We start from the raw sequence: 15,232 nt of genomic DNA on the forward strand, positions 1-15,232 counted from the left end.
AAGCTACACCAGATACAGTATCGATGGATCGACGTCATTGGACGGCATGGATTTATCGGGCCAATTGCTGCATGCATATTTGATAAGGCAAATACTTTCACTGTGATGATGATGGTGCAATGAGGCCTTTATATAGGGTATTCTACAGAGCCTAGTAGAATGACAGTTGCAATACAAGTGAACTGTGAACAAGCTGTGTATAATTACAGACCATTTTTACAGACCAACTCCTTGCTCTGTGATCTTCTAGCGAGAAAACAATCTGTTCAAGTGTGCCTACGGGTGTGTGTGTGCGTGGGTACGATATCTCTTGACACGATCGTATGCACTGTTTACTCTTTGTGAATGCAGCACGGGAGTCAAACATCTGGCTTCCCCCTAGCGTTTAGCTTCGAATCAATGGAATCGATTCATGTGGCGTAAAATCCACCCCTCCTTTACCACATCGTAACTGGTGACATCGGGTGTTTCCGTGAGACCACGGTTTGTTGGCGCGCTTTGGCGCGCTCCATCCAGCACCAGCGCGCAATCCCGTTTTTGCTTGACATTGAATCAACGAAGCCGGCTACGTAAAGGAGAACGCATGGTGTTTCACGTTTCGTGCTCGCTGTTACTGCTACTGTTGAAAGAGAGCACTCACGGGGCACTCACGGGACGATATTCGGCACAGTGGACTAGAGTTTTGACCATTTTGGCTAAATATTAGTAACACTCAGATGAAAGTTCTGTTAATTCTAATTTGGTATCTTATGAATAATTTAATAATTTAAGAAAAACCTGTTAAAGAACTAAAAGCGTCATAGTTTATTTGTTTTATCTTTGTCATACAGCAGCATTTGTCATTGAAGATCCTTCCCCGTAAATTTGTACTCACTTTCGCCTACCAAACCGAGTCCTCCAAATACCATCTGTCCGAACGCCGTCAGCAGGCTGTGTGGCAGCTCGCTCCCAGCTGAGTGTCTCTCAGTCGCTCAGCAGCACCCTTCTACAGTGTCGGAGTGTCAACACAGGGGGTTTGCAAAGCGTGCGACCCGGCACAGCGTTCCAGTTTCGCAACGAACTCGCCCGGTGCTGGAAGTACATATACACGGTGTGCGCCCGTTTCCGGTCGCCCGGTCGCTCTCGCTGGTCGTTTTGTGTGTGTGTGTTTGTGTGTGCGCGCATTTGGCGACGTGTGAAAACCCATCTGAAAGCGAACGAAACGCATTGGACAAGTTGACGTGTGGTGTGACGTACTGCCAGGTTTAGCAGGTGGTTTAGTGTTTTAGTAAGGGCTGACCGCGCGAAAGATTAGTCCTTACCTCGTGCGAGCTAATCTTGTTGTACGATGAGCGAATGCACCTTTGGCTGTTGCGGTAGTTTCCACTGGTGCAGCACTGTGTGTTGATGCCTGATCGATGTGAAGTTAATGCCATTTTGTGAGTGTTGAAAGGAGCTAAGAAAACAGGTGTAGAACTGGGCATAAAGGGGGAAAAACATTTCGGATTCACGCTGTGATTTTGGTCTGCTAATGAACTTGCTTGCAACCATTTTCTTAACGGACAAACATAGGGGGGAGGGTCGATTTTCACAACTTCAATTTCCTTTTTGGAGCAAGGGGAGGAGGAGGAGGTGTGCAGCCGCGCTAACGAGATCCCGATGGAGCTGTTAGGCATTGCCCACAGACTGTGTAGCAAAACAGCAGGTTCGAGTGCAGACTGTTTTTCTTCCTGCTTCTGAACGGTTCTGACCAATTGTTTGTTCAATCGCGGTACCCGATGCGGTTGGCGGTGCCTGGTGGTGGTGTTTCCGATTAAATTCCCCTCAGTACCAACGACACATGTGTTCAACACATTAGCGCAACCGGGCAGATGAAGCAGCTCAGGGGAAGAGAGAGAGCGAGTGAGTGCGAGCGCTGCCTACGTAGTTTCGTTTTGACAGTTCGATCTTCGCCTTCGTTTGGCTTAGTAGAACTGTGCAACGGCATGCGTACATGGGGCCAGTGAACTGTGACTAATTTATATCAGTGACTAATGGGTGGCGTTCTGTGTGTGTGTGTGTTTGCGTGAGCCATACGATCTCAAACGCATGCTTCCCAACTTCAACACATGCCAAGAGCAACTGCCCTTCCTCTCATTGAAAAGTGACGCAGCGTCTGGGAATGTGTTGGGAAGTTCTGATTAAGTTTTGCGTGGAATGGAAAATGTATTTCTGTAGTTTTTGTTTGCTGTGCTTTGCCATTCCTCTTTCTCCCTTCCGGAGGGGTCACGCATGCAACAGCCGCTGTACTGTCTGGAGATCGTTCATCTCGTGCACCTTCAGGAAGTTCCAGTTTCCACTTTTATGTGGAGAGTTAGTGTTTTTTTCTTCTTCCCTTGGCAGTTTGTTTGCTGCGCGCGTGTGTTTGGCGCTGAATGCTGTGAAGATGAAATGAACGGAAATTATTGCCCCAGCAGAAGTGATCCTTCCCAACGACCGGTTCGCGTGGAAATTGTGTGCCGGTTGTTTGGCCTTTTTTTTCTTCTCTTCTTCTTGTTCGGTGTGCGCTCTACTTCTCCGAAGCTTATGACAGCATCGCCAGCACCCGTCAGGGAAGTAGCAAAAGTGTTTGCGAGAAGTTATATAGTGTCGTTTTTGTGTGTGTGTGGGTGAAAAACGAGCTGAAAGGGGCAGACAAATGGCAAAACACAGACAGACACTGAATGAAAAAAACAAAAACAGCAACAAAAACGCTTGAACTGCAAATGAAACAAGGTTTCGGTGTACTCTCCTTTGCTCGATTTTGTGCCTTGTGTATGTGTCTTGTTGTGCTATATTTATGTCGGCGTAAAATATGCTCTTCCAGATGCGATTCGCTTCCGTGAAGCCACTTCCCACGGGAGGTCGGAAGGAATCTGACGCGAGCAATAAAGCAAAAAAAAAAGAGAAACGGATTTGAAGACGAAAATTGAAAAAAGTTCATTCCACTTCCGCGAGAACTGAAACATTAAACGGTTTTTATGTGTAATCGTTTTTTGGTTTCCACCAGTTGATGTGCAAGTATCACCCACAACACTGGTGACAAAGCAATTGAAAATGGTCAACAAAGCGTGAGAGAGGCTACATTTTTGTCATCTGTAAAGAAGAGAGGACTTCAGCAAAAAAAAAAAAAACAATAATATCAGTTGCGGAAGTCAGGGCAGGAACAAACGAGGCAAAGAAACGCGATGCTAAAAGCAAATTAAACGTCCACTAAAACTGACCATAAATACTACTCAATTACGGAGTGTATTTCATTTTTTTGGCTTGTTGCGATCGGCTCCAGCCCAGTATCCCGGCTTATGAGTGACTCGTTCCAAAAAAACGGGTCCTTCCTGTCTACTGCCGCTGGCAAGATGTTCCCTCCGTTTCTTAGTAATTACTACCCCGTGTCGCGCCGAGCTTTTCCGTTATTAATTTGGCGCTTGGAGAGGCGTGTAAACATTTTAACAGATCTAGTGCAAAAAAAAAGAGAGAGAGAAGTCCGCTACCAAACCGACAACTACCATAAGGGACAGAATATGGTAATGATGAAATATGCGACGGGCTTTAAAAGCGCTGATTGATGTTCCTACCTAGGGGGATGGCCCGAGATGGCGCGCAAAGAGATAGAGCGAAAGAGCAAGCGAGAGAGGAGTTTGAGTAATGTAAAAGTGCTTTGAATATTAATCCTCCCTTTAGGAGGTAATGAGGTCACTGAGAGAATTAGTGTGGGAAAGAGAGACATTCGTTATTTGTTAAATATTCGGGGAGGGAGGGGTAAGCGAAATTTTACAGCGCAAAATTATCAAATTTAATCTACTAACACTAACAGTGCGTTTTTTTGGATTCCCAATAGTCCCAACAGAGGTCGCCTCCATCACGATGAGGTTAACCTGTCGGAGTTTGTGGTTGAGGTTTGGTTGAAGATTAGCTGTAACCACCTTGGTGACTAACTAATCGCATAAAGTGTTAGTGTATTTGTTTGTGATGAGTGTGTGTGTGCACCACGATGAATAATGGAAGTGGAGTGAAAGAGTTTGTGTGGTGCGTGTGTGATGTAGCTGATGAAATCTGCCTTGCCTTGCGGGAGATAAATAAATGTCAAATGTGACAGGTGCGATCGATCGCAACTGTCAAATGCAAGCGCGTGCGGTTATAGCAATTAGTGAGTGTGTCGGAAGGAGTGCTCTCGTAGTAAGAGAGTGAAAAATCCCACCCTCCCCACCCGTGGGAGCTAGTGCCCCGTTTGGTGAACATGTGCGAGGGATAATCCTTTCCTGCAGTTTCCCGGGTGAAGAAGAAGGGTGGTAATGGTGATTTGATGATGGTGTCAAGCAGTCAAATGGTTTGAAGAGATTTGCACAGCGCACTAATGCTGCTACAGGAGCAGGTGCGGAAGATCTCCGGCAAGGTTAGCGAGAAGGCTTAAGACCGGGTGAGGTTAATTGAGAGGAAAACAGAAAGAGAGAAACAGCAAATCCGCCAAATATCGCCAGTTGCCTTAGTACGCGAATCCACAACTCCACCGGCTGTCGGATTAGTTCCCGTGGATTGGCATTGGTTTGAGCGGAAAAGTGAAGCAGGGCAGCAGCAAGCAGTGGTAGTAGTAATCGATTCGTGGCTCAGAACAATAGCCAATTCGAGCAGGATGTGCTGTCGATGCGTGGCGTGAACCATACAACGGGGAAATCCAGGAAGGAGGCAAAAAAAAAGTAAAAGCAAGAAGCGATTTCGTCCGACGACTGTCGATTCCAGCTGTCTGGTTGCGTTGCCGAAGGAAATTTATAGCCGATTGTGTAGCGAATAAAGTGAACCGGCGGGCCGGCAACACCACGTTTGAACATCGACATCGAAGCGAGACGGTTTCGGTGTGCGAGCCCGGCACCAAACACACCAGCGCTCGGTAAGTCAAGACGGGGAGCGGAAAAAGTTTTGCTTCACGATAGTAAACAGGATTAATTAACAATTCACCTATGGAAAAACAAACGACGCAAAAGGGGTAAAGAGTTTAATCAGTTTTAGCCGACTTCCCTCCATTTCCGTTGCCGACTCCGGCAACGTGGAACAAAGTGTCGTTCGACGGCCATTTGCCAGCGCGATTGGCATTATTGATTATTGGCTTCCCACCCTCAATCGGCGTACCTGTATGCCGGCTTCGACTTCCGTTAACCATGGTCAAGATATCGAGTTTACTTGGCAGCAGTTCAGTCAATACGGCGGCCCCGGAAGCGCACGGCAACCGATTGGCACACGGGCAGCGAAGGTTCTTTGTTGCACGTTTAGTGTTCCGTGCTGCCGTGGTAGTTATTTTTGTTGTTTTTTTTTTTGCTTCACGATCACAAGTTGTACAAGAGTTGTGACGACAAAGGAGCGCTCTACCCCGGTGGGTAAATCTTTTCATTACGAATGGTTGTTAAAATATGGATAAAGGCGTCTTGTACCGTACACGCTGAACCGAAGCGCACAGTTGGTTGTTTTCCGTGTGAGGCGAAGTTGTTCGCTTTCTCAGGCTTTTACTGTGTGTGATGGTATTCCTTGGATTGAAATCATCTAAAGGGCCTATTAAATACAGGCACAATCTCTGCCGGGGAAGGCTGTTTTGAAGTGGAATAAAGTTATTAAATAGCTATTAATTTGTTATACGTTTACGTAATGTTTGTTTGGATTTTGTAGGAGTTAATGCAGAATGATTCAAGTTCTCTTTAAAAGGCACACGAAACTGTGTGGCATTTGTAGGATATTTAAGTTTCATTTTAACATCCCACTCGTTGTGCTAATAGTGAAAAAGATCTCCTTGAAAGTTTGAAAACAATGAGTCTAGAATTGAGATTTGATCCCACGACACGTTTTGCGTTACGCATACCTGTTGACTGTACACCATTCATCCACGCCCAATAGGAAGCGCTTAAACGTGTTTATGTAGTCACACAGCTTATCCAATATCTACTAATTGGCCCTACAATACAATGTCGTCCAGAACAAACGAAACCCGCCAACGTTAACCGATGAATAATTCTAACTACCTTAGTTTTACACTTCCAATCTTCCAAAGCTCCGGCAAAACTTTCGTCCATAATGAGTTTCGTGCACGTTTTCCCCCGTGTGGTGGTGCTGCCCATGATGATGATGATGATACAGGAAAGGTTAGATACGGTCCAGCACTGCAGCTGGTTTGCAACAGCCCTTTTTCCCGAGGGCTCATTTTCATGTGCTTTTGCCGATTGCATGTCCTGCTGGCTGCTGGGATGGGCATTCTCCTAGCAGCAACAGCAGCAGCAGCAGCAGCAGCAGTAGAGAACAAAGAACCATCACGAAGGTCACAAAAGCGGGAGGAAAATCCCTCCGGAGATCGGATAGCATTTTGTGCTTTCTGATGCGGGAAGGGAGGAGTTTGTTTGGAAGAGTTTGCGTCGAAGCATTAGCATTCCCGATGAGCTCAATTTGCTTAACCGAAGCGTGTTACTTCTACGATGATTGGATGCAACCCCAGCACGCTTGGGGAATGGCGCACAACAGACGGGGCGGCGGTACACATACACATACCGTCCGATTCTTGTTTGCCGAAAGGTGGTTTTCAACGGCGCTTTCTATTGCTGTGAATTTTGATGGGAAATTTGTGGCAGCTGCATCTATTGGGGATACCGATAGCAAAGGGAACCGTAGGCGGTGGGCAGAAGCACGTGAATGTTTAGATTAAAGTGAAGTTTATCGAATATCAAAATATTTGAAAGCGCCAATATTTAGCTAGTGTGGGGGATCCAAACAAAGCTGAAAAAGTAATCCTTAAGGGACATTAAAAATTCCAACAGTCGAGGAGTGGAATAATTATGGATGTCAGAGATTCGCCTGCCATTCGCCTACAGTCAACGAAAACGAATGAATCAAATTGCATGGAAAGTGCGATGTCTAAAAATAGCTTCCACGCGGTGAGAGCCCCACACAGCTGCTGTCCAGCGCGCCATCCAGCAGTCAATACCGGGTGACGTTTAATGTAAATTTTATCTTCCCAGTTCGCTGGAACACCCGAGACGGGTGGGTAGGGTGAAGCTGTTAGCACTCCAGTCGCATCGTAAAGTCGTAAAGAAGAAATAATCGTAAAAATCAATCCTACTTAGTGTGATTTTATGGCAGAATTGACGGAGAGGTGGCTTGGAATTTCCGCTGATTGGAAGAACCTTTCGCACCTTTTTTTTTCGTGGCTGTTGTTGGTTGCGCTTTTCATCCCGTTTTCCCGCGGAAAAGATCTTTTTTTTTTTTTAAAGTGGGTGTAAAGTGGAAATAGGGTATCAATCGATGGTTCGATGAAAAATCGTAAAATGATTGAACACGATTGATTCAGATCTCGTTAGTATTAAGCTGCTTTGTTGAGCGCTTGACGAGCCGCGCATTTTGTGTGTGTGCGTACTGTAACAGGATTTTACGCTGATAATATGTTTCATAATAATGTCCATAAACAGGGCATGGGGGTTGCGTTTATTGATGTTCTCTTTAAATTATTCTCGTTCATAAATGATACATATTTTATGGTACACTGTTATGTCTTTTTTTATATGCTGGGGAAAGCCCTAAACCAGCAAGTTACCATTTGAGTTTGTAATTTTCAGATAATGCGTTTTTTTATGGTTTCAGATGAATGATGTTCAATTTCTCGAACCTACTTACAAAGCTTAGCAAAGATTGATCGATTGAAAAGTGATGAATGGAGTGATGGTTTTTTTATGGCAGGTTATAGCAGCATTGAATGATAACGATTAATATTTATCGATTATATTTTTATGCTCCATTTTTATGTTCCATTTAAAGTATCTTTAAAATTGAAAACTTGAATGTGTGTGATATGGAAAATGCTATTGATTCCCATTTTGGCAACAAAGGGATTAACACTCTACTACATAGCACCTCTTAGTAGCTTAAGGGATCTCAAACTCAGCCCGTACAGATCGACAGTATCGACGACATCGTAATGATGAATGGTGTTAAGTGAAGTTTTATCCATTTGGTATCCAGTGGCGTTTTCCTCCTTTAGATACGTATAACTCCTGTAAGCCGTGTGTGTGTATGAACCTGGTACATACTTCCGATACCACCGCGATGGTCACGATCTTTCACGATGGCCAATCGTAAATTAATTGATTACAGGAGGGAGGATGGCTGCCATCGTACAGTGCCATCGAGGACGGGCAGGTCTCAGGACTGCTGCTAATGTTGCTGCCGCTTCAAGAGCAGAAGTGCCAACGCGTTTCGAACCGTTTCGGCAAAACTGCTGTCATTCATTTTCATCATTTCGAAGCCCGAGTGGTGTGGCAATTGCCGCTACCGGACAGAGTGGGCGGTGCACCACCAGAAGGCACTAATTTGTGTGCCATTAGAAATGGCCGGGGTAGAAGGGGTGCATGGAAGGCGGGCTAGTGGGATTATAAAAAAGCCAACTTCTTCTGGAGAAACGATGCTTGTCGCCTTCGGATAGGAGCCGAACGATTGATGATTATTGCTTGCCGAACGTGTTGGTATGTGGCGTTTTTTTGTTCGCTTGTTTGTTTTATTTCGTTGTTTCGCTGGGTAGGGCGGTCTTTCACCAAAGCAAAAAAAGTGGGGAGTTGCTTGAAGCTTCATTACAATGATAAAGTGTTGCGGTGCCACTGGCATAAACAAAAAGCTTGATCGAATGGATTAGAAATGATGGTTGAGTGTCATGTCTTTAGCTTTGAAGTTTGTGTTGAATGTGAAGCTTACATAAACAAGGTGAATGAAAACAAAGTCATGCATAGTAATTAGAGTTGACAGAGCAGCAGAGTACTTTAAATAAGAGTGTCCTTCGATTTGTTGAACAACTCCCGAAGCAGCAATTTGTCATCAAAGTCGAAATATAATTGATTTTTCGCTTCCATTCGGTTCCAAAACTGGTCCGGTCTGGAGAGCCCACTTGATGTTTGCATAATGTGCGCTGGTGCTTCTGGTTGCAGTTTTCGCTGGCCGATAATACAAATTGGAATAATTGTATCGTCATTTAGTAACGAGTAACGAGATGCATCGGTTGTATGCGAGGAGAAAGGAAGTTCAAGTTATGCTAAAAGCAACGATAACGACCGGCTGGCAGCAGCAGCTGGTGGCCAGTTTAGCTCGTTGTCGTGGAATGAAAAATTAGAATATCATTATCATAGCCCACGCGATGGGTGGCGGCTTTGTGTGTGTTTTTTCAGCTAGATTTCAGCAGGTCCGGCCGGTGGGTTACTGGTCTTTCCGTAGAACAAGAATCATCATTCAAATTTGTATTAAATTTGTCTGTCGTTAATGATGCTTGAAGTTTGAAAGGAGAAAACGAAAAGGATTTTTTATATTATTCTATACAAATATCCAGTAATTGAGTTTTTTTTTAAGAATTAAGTCAAAGTCTATATCTTCAAACAAACTCTTTATTGCATGATTTGTAACCATATATCCCTATCTGCCAATTTCCATAGAAAACCTCATTTATCATGACGACCTAAACCAAAGCCATAAATCTACCTATGTCTATCTAGACCTGGCTTTGATTAATTACAAAATTTCAAACAAACGTGAGCTTGCCTTTTCGAGCATACGACGAATCAGCATTTCTTAATATTGTTTTACTAAGTAAAAAGTAAGTAAAAGTAAGTAAAAACGGTTGAAATTTACGTTAGTGTAGCGTTTTGCCATAATTTCAACCGCGTCTGTCAAACTCCATACAAAATGACAAGCTGAAATCGTTAAACACCCCATTATTTGTTCACATCATTTTATGCCATTGAAATATGTTTTGCTTTGTTTTAATATTCCATAAATTAATTAACATTCAATCACTCCGATGCGTTCCCAACACACGCACACAAACACGAACCGATTGTGTTATGCTATGGCCGCACACACTCGCGGGTTGGGCGGGAATTATTATCGTCACGATGCGTGAAATTGAACCGCGCCATAAATTTCGGGATGTCACGGGACACAACTTCAGCATTTTTTTTTTGTTCGCCCAATTGGATCGATACCATGTGTTTGCCGTGGCGTGGCGTATCTCTGGCAGAGCTGGGGAACCAATCTGGGCCTGTAGAAAATTAGCATGTTACGCGGTAAATGCTTCGAAGTATTTCGTAGGATTTTCAACCAGAAGAAGTGCTCTGGCAAATGATTCATGGTAGGCGGGTGGGATTTTAAGAATTCAAATGTACATGCCATGGGTGGAGATTTCCAAACGCACCGCAAAGCTCGGTAAATATCTCACGCATAAAATGGTTTTCAGGGGAAATTATTTCGGGAATCGGAGTTAAGGAAAAAAACATTGGAAAAGCATATATAAATGTACTTTCTTGCAGAAGCGTGCAGCGCAGGTTAATCACGTCAGCAGCAAGCGGAAAGCTTATCATTCTTTTTTGGGTTGCGATAATGAGTATTTATTCAGCTTTGGACAGATGTTTTCGGTACGTGCGGGAAACAGATAAGGTTGGTGCAAGCACACTGATACAGAATACGCTCATGAAATAATGTACTGAAATGTCCCTAATTTGAAATTATTTTCTGAAGCATTAAGCCGCTTCACTTTGCACAGTTGGTATTGTACCGTACCAGAAGCATCAAAATTAAACCAGCAAGGTCGTACAATCACGTACAATTGCAAACAGACTAAGAATAGGCTGTATTAATGGTAACAGCTCTATTACATTACCGGATGAATGTTAGACATCAACCAGGACCTGCAATCCGGGAATTTCCCACGAGGACGACTCGCTGAGCTTAGCTATAAGCGGGTGAGATAGGCTAGGCTGATAGGCATTCAATAGTCAGTAGTACCGCCTGCGCTAGAGCGTCCACGCGAGCGGCCCCCCCTGTTGAATTGTTCAATTAAGTCAAAGTGTATGAGTGGGCTCACGATAATGAAACTGAATCAAATGACATTTCGAGCTGCCATTGCAACACCTGTGACTGTATGGGCTTGTGCACGGACTGCAACAGTCACGGGAGGCTATCTCTCGTCTGAACGTGACCGGAGTGCATATGTTGGTCGTTGGTTCTCGTGAGCCGCAGCCTCATAAAGTTCTATTACTAGCAATGAACGAGAAACTGCTGCTGCTGCTGCTGCTGCTGCTTGCTGCACTTTGGTGCAGTCAACAGTTTTTCTTCGGTGCTTCCCGTGCTGGTGGAATCCACCACTGGTTAGGTGTTGCATCGGATCAGGTCGGTAAATATTGATCTTTTCTCGCATTCTCTTTCTCTCGTGTGTGTGTGTGTGTGTGTGTGTGTGTGTGTGTGTGTGTGTGTGTGTGTGTGTGTGTGTGTGTGTGTGTGTGTGTGTGTGTGTGTGTGTGTGTGTGTGTGTGTGTGTGTGTGTGTGTGTGTGTGTGTGTGTTGCACCTAGCAAAAGGAGTGCTGTGGAAAGGCCAATGAATTGCATCACCTAGTGAGTAATTGATTTAACATTTAGTCAGTCAGGCATGTCATTCGCACCCTCAAACACACATCCTCCAGGCTTCCTGGTCCAGGATGACAGGCAGGATAAGGGTCGAGATGATGCTGTCACGCACAACACGGTGATTGTATCTACCTACTACCATGCTTGCAGGCAGTTTGTGTCGTTGATTAAGTGGGATGGTTTGATTGAGTTTAGTTGTAGAAGAAATTTTGCTTGTGCAGCAATATTGTTAATCAATTTGCACTAGTGTTGGACGAAATAATTTTGTTTTATTGTTAGCCCATTTTTATTATCCTGGAAGGTGCCAATCAGTAGCGTAAAAGGAATCAAAAAGTAGTAGTTTGCTATCAAAAAGGATTGATTGTATTGCGAAAATGTTCCGGTATTTTATTAAAAAAGGACGTCCTGGGGCGTTTTGCTTATGAGATTATTATTTCAAACCAGAATGCATACATTCAGGAGTAAATATGAATTTTTATGGGAAGCTGAATGCTTACATTCAACAAAATACACATTTCAGGTTATAGCACAGTTAATTTTGTCAAACTTTTCTAGTCAAAATTTTTCTGTTGTATGGGGTTGGTAATTGAATTGCACAAACAACCCGTCTAGTTAATTAATCAATTTCGATCATTGTGTTACACTGTTTACGTTCACTGTAGTTCATCTCTTCCCTTTGTTCTTATTTTGTTTTTGTTGTTGTTATCGTTGTGGTTGGTGTATTCGTTACTGTTTCAAGCGTTGATGAGCCGAATCGATCAAATTGCTGCGTCATAAAACAAACCTCCCTGTCATCATCTTCATCGTTAGCAGCCGCTCCCAGCGGTCGGTGCATGCAATCCAAAACGAATTAAAATAAACCAGTAAAAACACATGAACACATTTTTCAATCGTAAATAAAAAAGAAACCAGGAGACCCCGCACACACACATGGAAAGCTGGACCGTTGGTTTATAAATAAACGAAAACAAACGATTTATTTGCAGTACGTCCTTCTGGTCGTTAGTGTGCGGGCTTCCGCCTGTCACGCGTGCCTTCCCCAAATGCTGCCAATGCTCTGTGCTTTGCTCCACATTTCATTAGCGTACCGATTAAGCGCTGGTCAGTTTATTCCAGCGTCCATTCATGGTTTATTTGCTGCCGCGTGCGCCAGTGTGCGGATTGGTGGTATTTATTTTTTCCCCCGCTTTCCACAACTACCCCGTTATTGTTGTGGATGTATTTCCAGTCTATTAATTTATCATATGAGGGAGAAATAAAATAATCCACAAAAAGAGTGGTAGACTAAGCGAGAGGAAGAGAGTTTGAGTAGTGAGGGAGTTGGTGTTATTCTTTTGCACCATTGATCAGGATTGTAGCGATCAGTGCAATTTGTGTGGTTGTGGCAGAAAATCCGTTTCCAAATTGACTGCCCTGGACGTGCCGTAATGAGGTACGCGAGAGAGTGTATCCGCCACTAGAGGTAGGAGTGGGTGTGTGTTCTTGGACTTGAAACAGAGCGAATCGATTGGCGGGGTGTATAGGGAAAGCAATCCAACAAAGACTACCCAGCATTCGGTGTAATGACCATGTGGATGTGATTTTGTTGCCACCAGCTAATAGCGCCATTAAGGTAGGGCCCATTATTCACGTTCATTTCAATATTGATGGGAGTGGATGAGATGGCCTTAACCCTTTTGTATCGGGACAGGAATCAATACTGAGCGAATATTGAAATCGATAAATCAGACATTTTATTACGTTAAAAATTATGTTACAATTTTGTGAGCTATTCCAGTGGAAAGAGGATTCAGATAGTTAGCAACCCGTAGACAGTGTATTGTGGCTGACAATACCTTTCCCTAATTACCATTGCTTGCTACTACGCATATCGCAACAATGAAAGCTTTTGTGCTATGAAACTCAAAAATTCTTTTCTGATTAAACCATTCTGCCAGACCAAAATCCTTTAGTTTTTTCCTTCTTCATTTGATCATTCTCGTACTACAATGTAAGACACAGAATGGAGCTACAGGCATACACAGCAAAAAGTTGGTAAAAGTGTCAAAAAGCGAAGGAAATGTGAGAGGGCAGAGGGGACAGAAATGAAGCGAAAGCTTTTCCCCCTCTTCGCAGGAAGTCATTCTTACCCAGCTCAAACCCAACCCAGCGCGTGTGTTCAGTGTCGGACGGGTGCGAAGTTACCCATCGGCAAAGCGGTCGTACCAGTGTTGGGTCCTGCCGGGGGGATTCGGGGCTATCTGTTAGCAGCTCAGTCCATTACCGGAGACCACCGGTTGCGTTCCAGGCAATTTGGAAGTTGGAACCGAACCAAAACCACACACACATACTCTCACACGTACACAATGGCTTCAGTGGCGATAGAAAGTTTAGCAACGATTCACAGACTCTCCCCCACCGGTACAACGAGGTACAAATTTAATTTACTTTCCACTGTCAGCGATATCATAGCATTTTCGGGGAGGGAAAGTTTTTTTGTTCATTGTTTTGGAAGGTGAAAACATGAGTGTAAAAAAGGAATATATTTAGGTTGGAAACTTTCCTTGGCACCGGTTTCGAATAAAAAAGTGTGCGCCTTTAGCGAGACAATACGGGTGAAGGTTTAATTTGGAAGAATTAGCAGGGCTGAACTTGGGACATTGTACAATAATTTATTCCTTTAAACCTTGACACGGCTGGAGAAGCTCTGTTTCCTGTTTGTAGAGTCAGAAAAGCTATTGCTATAAAAGTGCTATAAAATTATTATGGCAATACTAATAAGTCCACTAGGGACTTAAATCTTGCTTAAATCCTTCTTTTAATGGTAAAATGAACATAAATTGATGAAAATGCGCTTAAAATGTATCCTTCATGATTATGTGACATTAAAAAAGTATTTAACAAATAATCTTTATACTTAAACATATACTAAAAATGTGAAAGGCAAGTGTTTTGGTTTAAATAATTCAATTTAATAGTGATTACTACTTTCCCTCGTAATTGTCATTTATCGGTGCTGTGAACTGCGGGCACTGTGAGAAAAAGGCACGTAGGTAACATCATTTACCTATCAAGTTCTTTCACCATATGCTACTGCCCGGAACACATACCAAACCCGTGTTAAATGAAGGTATGGGCGACAAAAGACTGCAAAATGTGGCGGTTTGCTCCGATCACGATCATGACAACGATGATGCTGCTACCCGCTGATACTTGTGCCGTCGTTGCTGCCGGTTCTCTCAGCGGGGCACGAAAGACGGTTTTTGCACACGGGATACACGGAAAGTTTTGCTCAGTTACACGAAAACCCTCCATAAATTGTAAAATCGATAATCATCGCCAGCGGGGACAAACATCCCACCTTGTTTTGGTGTGGCTGGAAGGCGATGGAAAGGTTGTGGTGGTTATCTTTTCACTTTTGACGCTGCCGAGTTCACTAAGTGCCAGCGAGGAAAGGGCACACACACAGTAGTGATGACAAAGCAGTTGCCCCACAGATCGCGGTAAGTTCTTTGTGGTGACGTATCCATGGCCAAAAAGGGCAATGCTTTACACGCAGTACATTGTTGTTCGCCACCAGGGTGTAGTACCGGGGAGAAGGTGTTGATAGGGCTGGGTGACCTGGAAGCTGTAACAGTGCCTGGGAGGATTTTAGCATATTATCCGGCACAAGTTGTTTTATGAAAGCAAAGCAACTACACGAGACCGCAGGAAACGAGCGGCTTCAGTGAAGTTCTGTGAGTGTGCTCATATGCTCGTTGGTGAGTGCTCTTACGGAGGACGAGCATCTTATCCTCATTGAAACCGTGCCATGTGGGGTACGGAAATAAACGGAACTAGCAAATG

The 15,232-nt window shown here is 43.9% G+C and overlaps 1 protein-coding gene across 2 annotated transcripts in view; it reads left to right on the forward strand.

Annotated features, from left to right (window-relative positions):
* Positions 1 to 1,065: 1,065 nt before the first annotated feature.
* Positions 1,066 to 15,232, forward strand: part of LOC120900073 (potassium voltage-gated channel subfamily KQT member 1-like) — a 153,200-nt gene continuing 139,033 nt past the window's right edge. Inside the window, exons 1-2 of one of the 2 annotated variants that reach the window (XM_040306625.1) lie at positions 1,066 to 1,418; positions 3,836 to 4,882. The gene's annotated coding sequence lies outside the window, so the exon portion shown is untranslated. The remainder of the gene's footprint in view (positions 1,419 to 3,835; positions 4,883 to 15,232) is intronic. The other variant, XM_040306626.1, reaches the window with a different exon arrangement.

Source organism: Anopheles arabiensis, chromosome 3 (genome assembly GCF_016920715.1).
Source record: "Anopheles arabiensis isolate DONGOLA chromosome 3, AaraD3, whole genome shotgun sequence".
NCBI lineage: Eukaryota > Metazoa > Arthropoda > Insecta > Diptera > Culicidae > Anopheles > Anopheles arabiensis.